The following is a 12,395-nucleotide window of genomic DNA, read 5'->3' as shown; positions in this document are numbered from 1 at the left end:
TAAATACAAGTGCGAGAAGAACAAAAAGTGGTCGCCTGTGTTTGTTTTTGTTTTATCTGAGGCGTCCTAGCGGCTGCTGCAAGTCCCACTTACTCATTAATTCCGTCCGGTGGATCCCTCCCCTCCGCCCCCATCCCCAATCGCCATAATCCCCAATATTAGTACGGCCTCTCGCTCCAGTACTCACTTCTTCCTGCCTGACTGGTTTAACGAACACCCCCAATCATAAATGGAGCAACACTTGTTTAGATGATCTAGGGTGAGAAGAACACATCCGCGCCTTCTCTTCATTTCTCTCTCCATTTTGCCCCTTGCCTGGGGCGACCAATAAAAAACAATAATCTTCTGCTTGGTTGAAGCGTTGAAATTAAAGGAAAACAAGAGGAGGTGACTAGGGCTGTGAAGAAACACTGGCCGGGGCAGCTTCTACTCCCGACCTGCCTTCATGTTTCCCAGGAGGGATAGTCCCCGTGCCAGTTTTCACGCTTTGCGGCGGGTACCGGCACGGCAGGACTCATAGATCAATCGCCTGTTCCATGTTGCATTGGATCTCATCGTGACCAGGGCATAAATCATGTTTACAGGAGACGAGTCATTCCAGATTACCCGGTACACAAAGAAGAATGTATGAGTTGAAGACAAAATGCGCATAACTGTAGGGCATTGCACGATAACACAACTAATATGTTAACCTAGATTCGGCGACTGTAAACATTCCATGATTACTATCATACGAATGCTCTCTTTAAACAGACAAACAGCGGATCAAATCATTCGTCGCTGATCAAGAATTCGAAAAAGTGGACAAGAACCCCGTGTGAGATCAAATTAATATCGGAATATCAATAAAAATGGTTGTCAAATTACATCTAAATGTCCTGATATTATAAAAACATCTAATTAAAAGTAACATTAAATGACGGATAACGGTCAACAAGATTTTGTTAAAACAGTGAAATTTATTTATTCTTTTTGTTTATTTTAATATTGACCCTTTCAGACCCTTTTACTTCCTCTACTTGCTCTACTGTAGCCCATTATGCACATGGCGTCTGGGTGCAAGTCAGTCTCAGTGCATATAAACACTGCATTTCATATCACCACGCAGCTGAGTTTACCATTTTAACAAAACGATAAGCGCCACCTTTTTCATGATGAGAGCTTGTAACTGAAAATACCAAACAGCCGTCGTCATCGCTATTAATTTTGAATTAAGCTCGCGCGGGCGCGAGGCTTCTTTTCTTCTCGCCGTTTCCCCTATCCTTTCATGCCGCCTAGCCACACGTGAACTACATACATCTATTCCAGACAAAATTACGGCCCATCAGCATCCATTTTCTCACTCGCTCGCGCGGCAAGAGCGCAAGGCTGAAATTAAGCGGCGGTCCTGGCCGACGATTACTTGTTCAATTGAGGCAAATTGTTTTTACAGGGCAAGACGGCCGATGAAATTCTCTGACAGTTCCGCCCTGCGGACTCTTTTACTTTGCCAGGTAAATGCTCGCCTGGCTGCCGCCAGAAGCAAGGGCTAATAAAAGGAGAGCTGGGAAAATACATATTTGTACTCAGCGAGATGTAAAATGTAGTCTTCCCCTTCCTCCCTGGCTGTTGTCCAGACAGGATTGCAACATTGTCGAGTTGAACAGCGCTCAAGTTGTGTCATATTTGTTTTGTTCGATGAAAAAGCCAAGACCTTGAATTTCCTCGCTGCAAGGATTATCGATTCTTGCACGAGTCGCTTTCATCTGAATCCGAGTACTTATTAGAACAATAACTACTCGGTGACACTATGTTTTTCTAAGCTTCGGGATTGTGCTGTGTTTCTGTAGTGTCATGTCAGATGATGGTTGTGTGTGTAACCCGTAAATGCTGGGCCCCAATAAGCTTCTGTGTAATCCTTCACTTAAAGTTGTATATCTTCAAGGTCCATAGGCTATAAGCTTGTGAAAAAAATGATGTACATGCCTTAATGCCAACAAAATGTTCAAGTTTCTTCTTTGGAGTTATTAAAGGGATTTAAACAGCAGGTACTGTTCATACTTTCAGTATATTAATGTAAACTTTGCAAACCTCTGTAATATGTCTTACCTTTTTATACGAAGTTGCTTTTTTATGGAAGCCGTAACACGTTTCTCAACGGCTATATTTGGGGAATTGCAACTTAACATTGAGAATCTATATGACATTTTGATTTGCTATTGCGACCGAAGCACTTTTAGTGCCGAAGATGCAGGTTTCGAATTTCAGTCAGACCCTTTTACGCACGTACACCAGGGGACTTGTACTATGCACACGCAGTGGCCGCGCTTCGCCTCAACGTATTGCAGTCAAGCAAGATGGCGTTGTTCGGTCACCCCCAACCGGTACTTTCTTTGCCGGTGAGGGGGTACTTGTGAACGGAGCGAATAGCAATAAAGTGGTTATTTTCCCTTTTCCCGCCAAATATAACAAAGAGTCGCACCCACAGCGTTCTTTGCTTGCTTTAAGCACGGTGTCTTGATGAGGATGGGTGTGATAGCCGTCACAGTGGCTCTGCCTTCCCTTTTCACACAATGCATCTTACCTTCAGACGCATCGTATGGTTTCCGACGTGTTTTACCTTGGTCATGCCAATTCGCTCTTTTCGCACTCCGCCATTGGGTATGCAGAGCCTCGATCTGGCAGCTTTACACAATAAAGATAATCGGTTCAGTGATCTGAACCCCGATACGGGAATCACTGAACTGGCTATATTTATTGTGTAAAGTTGCCAGATCGAGGCTCTGCATGCCCATGGCGGAAGTGTGAAAAGAGACAATCTTCTCGGCTGCGACAGTCTTGCGAACCATTTCACAAAACGCAACCTAACTACGGCAAACAATACACAGGTTTGTTTTGCAGGGAATGGTTGCTGAATCTTTCCCAGTTAGGTTAATGAATTCTTATTAAAGATTATGTTGTTATACTAGTCGTGATTCTTCAAATGAAATGCTATTTTCTCCGAAAAGACATGTCACCACGACCCATTTGAAGGACAACCCTTACTGTTGAACACATCGTAAGGTTAATCCAATGGTATAACTGATGCATGGCATGTATGTGAGGTTCCAGCAGGGTTTCTCAATACCTGTTCTGCAGGCAACAAAAAGTTGAGCCAATTAGGCAGGCCGTCGTTGTCGCATTACCTCAATTCCACTGCGTATACCTACTGATTGCCTGGCTACTCGATATTAATCATAGTGTCAGACAATCCTAAGCTTTTAGACTTGATTAGATTATGATGAGAAGTACATCCGAAATCCACTGCCTTCCGAAGAAGAAAGGTTTTCATCTTCCTTGGGAATTGCCTTGCATAATACATGTGCTCCTGTCAAACTATGTAGCGATAGCAAGGGATGGCGCAGCGGTTGCAGTTCAGAATCCCACAGAGTCTACTGAGATGATTTAGAATGTGTGAATTTATATTTAAAAAAGATAGCCATGAGTATTGTGGGCATTTGAGTCCAAAGGTATGTCTATCTGCTTTCGAAGAGCGTCGTATAGCTTAGCATCCGTCGTCATAAAAGATAGGTAAGGGTTGTGCATTCTTAGATCACTTAATCCTTATTGAGATAATGAACGTTAGGTGTGTGATGATGGAACGCCTGTTTGAAGAAAAAAAACATGTTTTTATTCTAAATATAGACATCTTTATTTTGAATATAGACATTATTTAAGCATCTTGGTATCTTCTTCCGTTTGTTCGACCTCCCTTTGTCAAATCAACGTTAGGTTTTTCTCATTCGAAATTCCCATTTCCCATCGAAAATCACCTGCCTTTCGAGGCTCAAAGAATGATTGATTTCTGTAAAAAGCTTAACGCGTATCTACACAATGGTTTGAGATACACACTGTTGCGTTATATATGCGAAATGTCGGGAACTGTCAGGCAACTATCATGTCCAGAGGCATGTATAATTCAGCTGTGAGAACGCTCACATCCAGCATTCGTCATCCAGCATTCGTCATCACTCCTGCCATCATTTTTTTCCCAAACGTTGCCAAGTGCGGTTTCTATGGAAATCGTCCCCTACCGGGGGACTGAAGACCCCCTATCGATAGACAAACACAGCCCCTCTCATTTTTTCCTCTGTGCCCACACTGCCATGCACGGTTGAGAGCCGGTCAGCATGTAGGTTACATCTGCATAACATGTTGTGGGGCTTTCAGAAGGCAGTGACGCCCGGAGTAGCTACATTAAAAACTGGCATGCTGACTGAAAATAGGACTTGTGTAGCTTTGGGCTGAGTTGCAGGTTGCCTCGTCATGTATAGTCAGTCACAAAGGTCGTCGCGTGCATGTCTGCACTTTGGTATTTGTCCAATTTGCACGAAGCTTCTTTTTATTTTGAAAACCGAGAGGTAGCGCTCACGGAGGACGCGATATTTAATGTGTCCCTACTTAAAGAATCGATTTCCTCTTTCTAAATGGAAATCTTTACTCTGCCTCGCTTTCTAGCACCCTTAAATCCTTTCAAAAACGAAACACTATAATGATAATTTGTCTGTACAATGTGATCCCGACTTTGAAATAATGAAATTGTAGAAATTGGAACGGGAAACCATAACGTAATGGTTTGAGCATGCAGAAATCACCACCGGAATTAAGAATCTTTGTTCGGAAACTGTTGTACGAATAGACTACCGCTAAAATGCATCCATGCACATTCAATGTTTAACCCTGCGCTATGGGAGCATTCTGAATTGCAGCTGTGTGAGCCACTCAGACTCTGAGCCACTGAAATTAGATTCATTATTGCAGGTATGTGATATTTTGTACAAATTCTTCACTTTGTATGATTATTATTATGATAGATTGATTTTTCAGCACTTGGGGAATATGTTTACATTAGAAATGTGTTCCCATAGGAATGTACACAAACCATGGGCCAAGTGAATTTCGGTTAATGCGAAACCAATGTAAGCTACTATATTGGCATAGTATCGGAAGTCACGGACGGTCGGGCGGGCTACATTTACTTTGGGAGTATCAACCCCAACAGAGGTTTAGTTGGCGAAAACGGCCCACACACCCTGTTCATATAGGGTTAATACGATTGTAAAACCAACGGTTTATCTCTCGCTTACAGAATGATTTACTTGCGGCTGAGAATTCACTGGTTCGTTTCGAATTCCGCCGTTAGAATGACCTAGTCCGGTGGTTACGGTGTTTGACTCATGTGCGATCGTGCGTGGGTTCGAACCCTGAGAAACCTAATAACGGCTGCCTCTCTACCAAGGAGTACGATACCTGTGGGGTAGTGTGCGAATATGCGCTGATACCGGTTGCCGCGTGGTCTCGTGGCCTGATGAACGGGGGAATTATTATTGTAAAGCGCTATGGGATTGGTGATACGATTGAAAGCCTGTACAAGCATTACAATAATTGTTTTTTTTTATGATGCATGCGGTATTGTGCTTTATTATGATCATGTTTACATTTCTTGCTCACGTGTGGGTATGTAATCAGTAGCAAGCTCAAGCCTCATTTGAGAAATATATATATACATGTAAAAGCAAACGACAGCTCAGCCCTTTATTCCTTATCACAACAATGTCTCAATTGAAATGTCATTTTATTCCACCGAAACATGTCACTTGTCTCTTAATTGAAGCAGCAGGCCATAACAGCACGTGTCCAATACAGATGGTCCACGTAATGCGTGTTGTCACAAATGCAGCAAAAACATACCATTCTTTACTTCAGATAAACAGCTGTGAACGACATATTAAAGTTTAATTATGACGACCTCCATCAGTAGCGGAGCTTTGGTTAAACAAAATTAAAATCTATAAATAATTCCGAGGCGACCGATGGCTCACTGGTCGTGATGAAAATCAAGTGGATTGTTCTAATCTGATGAGAAGACATCGCATGCTGTTTTAAATGCATTACAATGCTAGAAGTTGAAATATCCGAAATTATGTGCTTTAAACTGTTAACTGGAACATTGAACGAATTTTTACTGATGGTATAACAGTGGACTTGTCTTATGTTAACAGGCATTTGTTTAGCTTGTCTGTAATGCTCAATGTACTGTTATATAGTGTATTTTTATCACTCTACATATCTTAAGCCAACACATGGTTCAGTATGTTAAACTATATTTTTGAATGTATTACCGTGTATGATTGCGCGAGAGTTGCAATGGGTGATTCCGATCCTGGCTTGCAAATCGACAGAATTTATCATAATTTGTCGACAGCCTGTTTGTATGGGGTGTCGACATCCAATTAACATCGTTAATTAACATCGTTAATTTGCAGTGAACAGGGAACTCGGCTGTTTCCATTTTACTTGTCCTCAAACCTCTATCTAGTACATACAATACATGATTGTCATTCAGTGTCTAGGAATGTCAACATCTTACGATCATGATGTCCAGAAGCTTCTCTATAGATGTTGACATCGCACAGCCAAGGTGACGAATATTAATGATGACACTGTACCGTCAAAAGATGTCGACGTCATTCAATCAAAATGACGACATCATAAAGATGACAAACCAATATCAAGATGTCGACATTCTAATATCAAGACATCGACAAGGTGTTGGCATATTGCCACCAAGATGTTGATATACTTATGTCAAAATGTCGACATCATGTCTTCAAGATGTCAAAATCCTCAGATAAGTTGTAAGATTACGTTAACTGGGAAAGCCCGTCCATAGCTCACCAATTCAGGCAATGTATCCGTTATTGAATTTGAAAAGATCCAAATGCCCGGTTTTAAGTATTTTATTTACTTGCTAAAGATATAGTAATTTTCGGCAAGACTTTGATGTTTGTCGGTTTTCAGCAAAACAATTCGTTCGAATACCCAAATATGAAGTAAAGTCTATTATTTTGATGCAATGCATCCACTATACAAATCAATACAATCATATTGTAAGCTGTGACGCCAATTCCACCTTTTTGTTTGTCTGTAAAGTCTTGGGCAAGTTACTGGCTGTAGTTGTGTGCGGCGGCTTGGTGCCGCAAATCGATGGCTTGAGGTCAGTTCCCTTTGCTTCGGTGCGGTGTGAACCATGCGCGCCATATCGACTGTACATGCAGCTATAGCTCTTTAAGGAACAACAGACAGGTTGGCTGGTTAATAACTCACATTTTTGCCTCTTGTCCTTTCTCGCGGCGGTTGTGAAAATGAAAAGGATCACTCATGAAGAAACTCACCTGCCTTTTCAGGTTTCCTGAAAGTCCAACGTCAATATGATAAAAAAAAAATCAGTCTCAGAGATTCACAACGGCGTGTCTGAATTACACTTGACCAAGACCAACCTCCCAAGGTTACCTGTTTTTAGGAGCCTTTATAAAATTCCGACATAATGGAAAACACGATGGACCATTCTCTAAAAGAATGTATTCAAGTATTTGGTTTTATTTTTCGGCGGTTTGGATTTTCTAAAAGGACAAGGTTAGTAGTTGGATTCAAGTATGCGTATATATATTTATTCCAATATTTAGTGCTGAAACTCGCAGGCATTTCTCAATTAAACAAGCAGTGTCTTTTACTCGATTTGATTATAACTAGAGGCCACATTATGACCCCATCATTGAAATTGACAATGGTGGCATACCTCCACGCGTCTGTTGCTAGATAATGGCGATTCGTTTATAACACATATTGCAAACTGTAAATTTAATTAGAGCATTACAGGCTATTTACCTGTGCATTAATGCACAACGAGCATCGATCTCAGAATCGGCAGAACGATGCATAATGCTTTCGAAAGCGTCATCCTCGGCACAATAGTGAGGAAATTACTTTCGAGGGTTGCATTATTGTCGTATTTGCATCGCGGGTATTTCATCGCAACCAAATATTATTAATGTTGTAGTATAGAAAAGTTCTATGGATCACGACTGAGTAAATAAAGCTTTAATTGTTGAGACATTTCTACGTTTCAGATAAGAAACGTGGACAAAACGGCGGCAATGCTTTATCGAATATTCTTGAATGATCCAGCGGCGGAGGCGAATTTGTAATGATTGGAATCACCGCGGAGATGGTCTGCATAAAACCAATGAGCTTGTGAGACTTTGCAGCGATTTGAATGCGATATCCCTCTGAAGAGTTGGGTATAGATGAGATTGCTGTGCTTTGCCCGTTCCTTAGTCGTGGATTTTCGTCTCAATTCACGATAGCGTATTGTCTTCTAATGAAAGTCTTTGTCGCCAAATGAACCTAGCGTGTAAAGTGCGATCATGACTCCGGCTGAACGCACTTTCCAATTTACTAGGGGAAGTCCACTCGGAAACCTAGAGGGATCTGGGAGGATTGTTCTCAAGCACGAACTCAATTTATTAGAAGGGTGAGCTCGGCAGTCTCTTCGCTATCATATCAGCCAATGCTTGGCTGCCTGGACGGCTGAGAAATCAAAACAAGAAAAGGACAGCAGGAACGGATGCACGTTTTCATTATGTTTTGGTATTCTAATATTCATGAGATATATGCCCACATGAGGGAGTATCTATCACCTACACAAGTCCATTGTGATCTTTTAATTAGTAGCCTCTGCTAAAAAAAAAAAAAAAAATTCGTGATGAAAGTTTCGTTGCGCTATAGGCGCTACAGATCTTTCTGACGGTGAATAGTAATTACACAGTTGACAAATTTCACAGAGATCGAACAGGGAGGCGGTTCTGTCTCCAGACTCTCAAAATCCAAATAAGTCTGAAAACGTAGTCTGTCCATGCCACATTTATCTTTACGACAACACATTAAATCGCAAACGTTTTATCTTTCATATTAATCTGATGTTAAGAGGCTAATAAATATGGGATATTTTGAGATACTCTTGCATCTCTACACGCACTTCTCTCTTAATGCACTGAAATAACTGTGTTATGACAGAAATAATACCAATAGGATAATCCCATTAAAGTCTAATCAAGCCATTGACGCTAATCTGATGTTCATTTTATCATCAACTGTGTGTCATGGGTGCGACTGGTTTTTATATTCTGCCAGCTTGCCATGTATGTTTTTGTCCACACTATTTTACATGTAGCTAGTGAATAACAGGCATGCACAAGTGAACTTCGCTGCGAATGGCGGGGTAATCGTTAGTAACATAATAATGAGGTGTGAGCTCCCGGCCACACTTTTAGATAAATGAGAGGAAGCCCCGGAGGGCAATATCGCCCCATGGTGTTATTGTTTTCAGTGCGCTCGATATTCCAATATTCGTTCTCCCTCTGAAGGCAAATTTTAATATCATACAACACTCTTAAATTAATGAAAATTAGCTTCAACCTCGTGCTCCTGGGGTCAATACTGCGACAGTTCGTGGAGAGTCTCGCCCTGGGCTTGAGGTGAACTGTCTCCGCGCGTCCAGCTTGTTAGTAACGTGAAGGAATAGATTTTCTCTCCGCGCGTCTCTGTGTTGCCTGCCCAATTCGGCAACGTGCTGTAAGCTACAATTTATCTGCCTAGATGCAATTACTTTCTTTGATTCTGGCCCCCAGACCATTTAGGCGATCGAATTTCACTGTGAAGTAACCGGAGTTCACTAGAGAGTATATGAAGACGAACTCGTAGCTCTTGGCTATCAAGTATGCTGAGTATCCATTTTTAGAATAAGCGTGACGTATATAACGGCAAGTACATGTTGCAGACACCATGAACATATCGCGGACTTGTGTCATTGATATGGTCTTCGTGAAATCATACGTATTGGCTTTATATCCTCAGAAAAAAAAATTCAGATATTTTAATACATATATAAGATTTTTTTTCTTGAACCTTAACTCGTTATCAATTGACAATTAGTTTGATCTAATTGACTTGTACACGACAAAAACAATGTTTTTGTTAAAGTATCGTCATATTCAATCTATATTGACCCCATTGTTTAATAAATATACCACACGGTGAATCTTTTGGTTTTGCTTATTACTCCGCAGGGTCAAATTGATGAAAATGAGTTAATGCCGGTTTTTTTATATATTTTTTTTCATTTCAAGTCACGTTTTGTGGTGTCATAAATCTGCATAAAATAAAAATGCCCTTGAATGTGTTCTGTTTCTAGTCGAGTTTCTAAAGTCGAGAAATTCTCATCACTGTCTGTTCGACACAACCATTATGGTCATGAATGAATCATCGACGATTGTTAGACAAGTTACGGGTATATTAAATCAGCAAATAGATTGATTTGTAATGCTTTTGGTAAATAAATCCTGGAGAGTCCAGCGTGTTGTTGAGTGATCAGCTGGCGACACGGGATATGATACGTGTAAAGTGGGTTCTATGGAGGAATCGTAAGACCAGATTGTACCTGATCCGCACAAATACGAACCTTAAGGTGAATTTGTGACGTTACAGCAGGCTTAATTTTTGCTGCGACGCCAAAGTTGAGCAACGATTTTCGCTGCGAAAATATCATGACGTCATATTCGTTTCGTATTATACTGATTTGAGATTGGATGACTATGTGTGAATTGATTGGTCAATTCGAATGCAGTGTTTTGTAATACAACAAGAACCGGGCGCATATCGTGTAACATGATACAGAGCGCGTGACACAGGTTTTTTTTATCCCTGTCTATGACGCACAACGGGTGAATGACCGAAGACCCGATATAGAAAGCGCCCGCTTATTTGTCAAAATCTAGAGGTCAAAATGCGGTTGTCTTGCATAATTAATCAGCGAATCTGTCCAAAAATTATCGACCGTGGCTTTCGCCACGGTCTGTTACATAGACTAGGTAATTCCATGACTTTGGAGAGAATTTTCCTGAGAGGTTTTCCTGAAGCCCATTACCATTTTGAAAATGATGGCTACACTCCAATGCAAAAATAGAGCAATTTTCGGGCCCAATTTCATCCAAATTTCACAGAAATACAAGCTGGCAGTTCTGTTCTGAAAATGCCTACGTTAGCTTAAACTAAACTTTTGCTGACGGCTACCCCTCTACACTCTTCTTTCGAATAGTTTACTTTTCTAGTGCGAAGACCTCTACGCCTTATCAAGAAAACTGATCAACATCACGCGCTCAAAGACAACCTGACATAAATCCATGCGGATTAAGATCAGGGTTTGTATCTATCAAGAAGGTCCAAGGTATGGTGTGGAGATGGAAAAGCTCCAGATTGAATAAAGATGGAGTGGCTTTTCCTGAATCAACACAATCAAGGGTATGTGGCTTCGTTTCGGAGGGGACTATATCAGTGCGAGTCACGTCCGGTCAAGGAGACTATCTGCATTGGCTCGGCCAGGCACTGAGTGAACACCGCTGACAGCATGATGGATGGTGCTTTGGGTGCAGAACACCATGGCTTGTGTGGGATCGGTGGCAGCATTTACTGTTCGAGTCGGTAAGCCGGCTGCAATTGTCAGCTTTGCTGCATAAATGTGGAGGTCATAAGGCTGTTTTACAGTATGTACGTTTTCGTCTGCCATCACTGTGTGCTTGTGTTTGATCAATGCAGTGCGGACTGACTTGTGATTCGTACTCAATTGGGTGTCTGGAATATCACTATAGTAATTTATACAAAGTTTGCCAATAACATCTACACACTAGTCACTTTGGGTTCAATAAATGCCAGTATTTGTAACATTCAAGATGATGTCAGTCGATTTTACAGCAAATAAACAAAACAACATGGAACGCTTTGTTTTTGTTATGTGAAACTCTTCAGACAATGTAATATGGTTACATACTACATTACCTTTACATATATAGTTGCTAGCTTTTAATCTGACGATTTCTAAAGGCATCCGGTCTTCAATTTCTATTCTTATATTTCTTTTTTTTTTTTAATGGATGCCAGCTTTTCTACCACGATGTTGCAATACTACAGTCTTTTTTCGTCTATTCTTCATGTTATAAAGGAAGGCCCACGTGATTACATTCTAGATTCGTCTTCACAATTTCCCTTGTGAGCAGTTAGTCCCATCAATACTTACACAGAGATCATGCCATCTGCTTTTCATGAATCTGCTTCTAAAAGCATTCCGCATTTATTGTGTTCTCCCTTTTCAAACAAGTAGAAGCACCCTTGGGAATGGTTCTCGTCGAAATAGTAAGAAAAAAATCGACATCGTCATCAGCTAAAAACCTGCGTCGATGTTTTTCTAACCTTTCAGACCCTGCGACCGCGCGTTTATAGCGAGGTAAGATTGCTGACAGTCAAGTCTCACGTATCAAGCATCTCGCGGCCAAGTCAGCAGGCACGAAGGAAAATACTTCGACTGTTTCTTTGAACAAAGATAAGTCCCGGCTATTTTTCGATGCTGTTATCGGGTACACTAATAATGTGCAAGCGAAAGCATTATAACGGCAAGTTTTTCTTAACTTCAAGCCAACGCACTGTGGAATTATCAAAGATCAATGCGAGGATTTAACTGATATTAGAATCATCAACATGAGTCA

Source organism: Patiria miniata, unplaced genomic scaffold (genome assembly GCF_015706575.1).
Source record: "Patiria miniata isolate m_02_andy unplaced genomic scaffold, ASM1570657v1 HiC_scaffold_19, whole genome shotgun sequence".
NCBI classification, from domain to species: Eukaryota; Metazoa; Echinodermata; class Asteroidea; order Valvatida; family Asterinidae; genus Patiria; species Patiria miniata.
The sequence above is the reverse complement of the archived record's forward strand: the minus strand, read 5'-3'. Positions refer to the sequence as shown.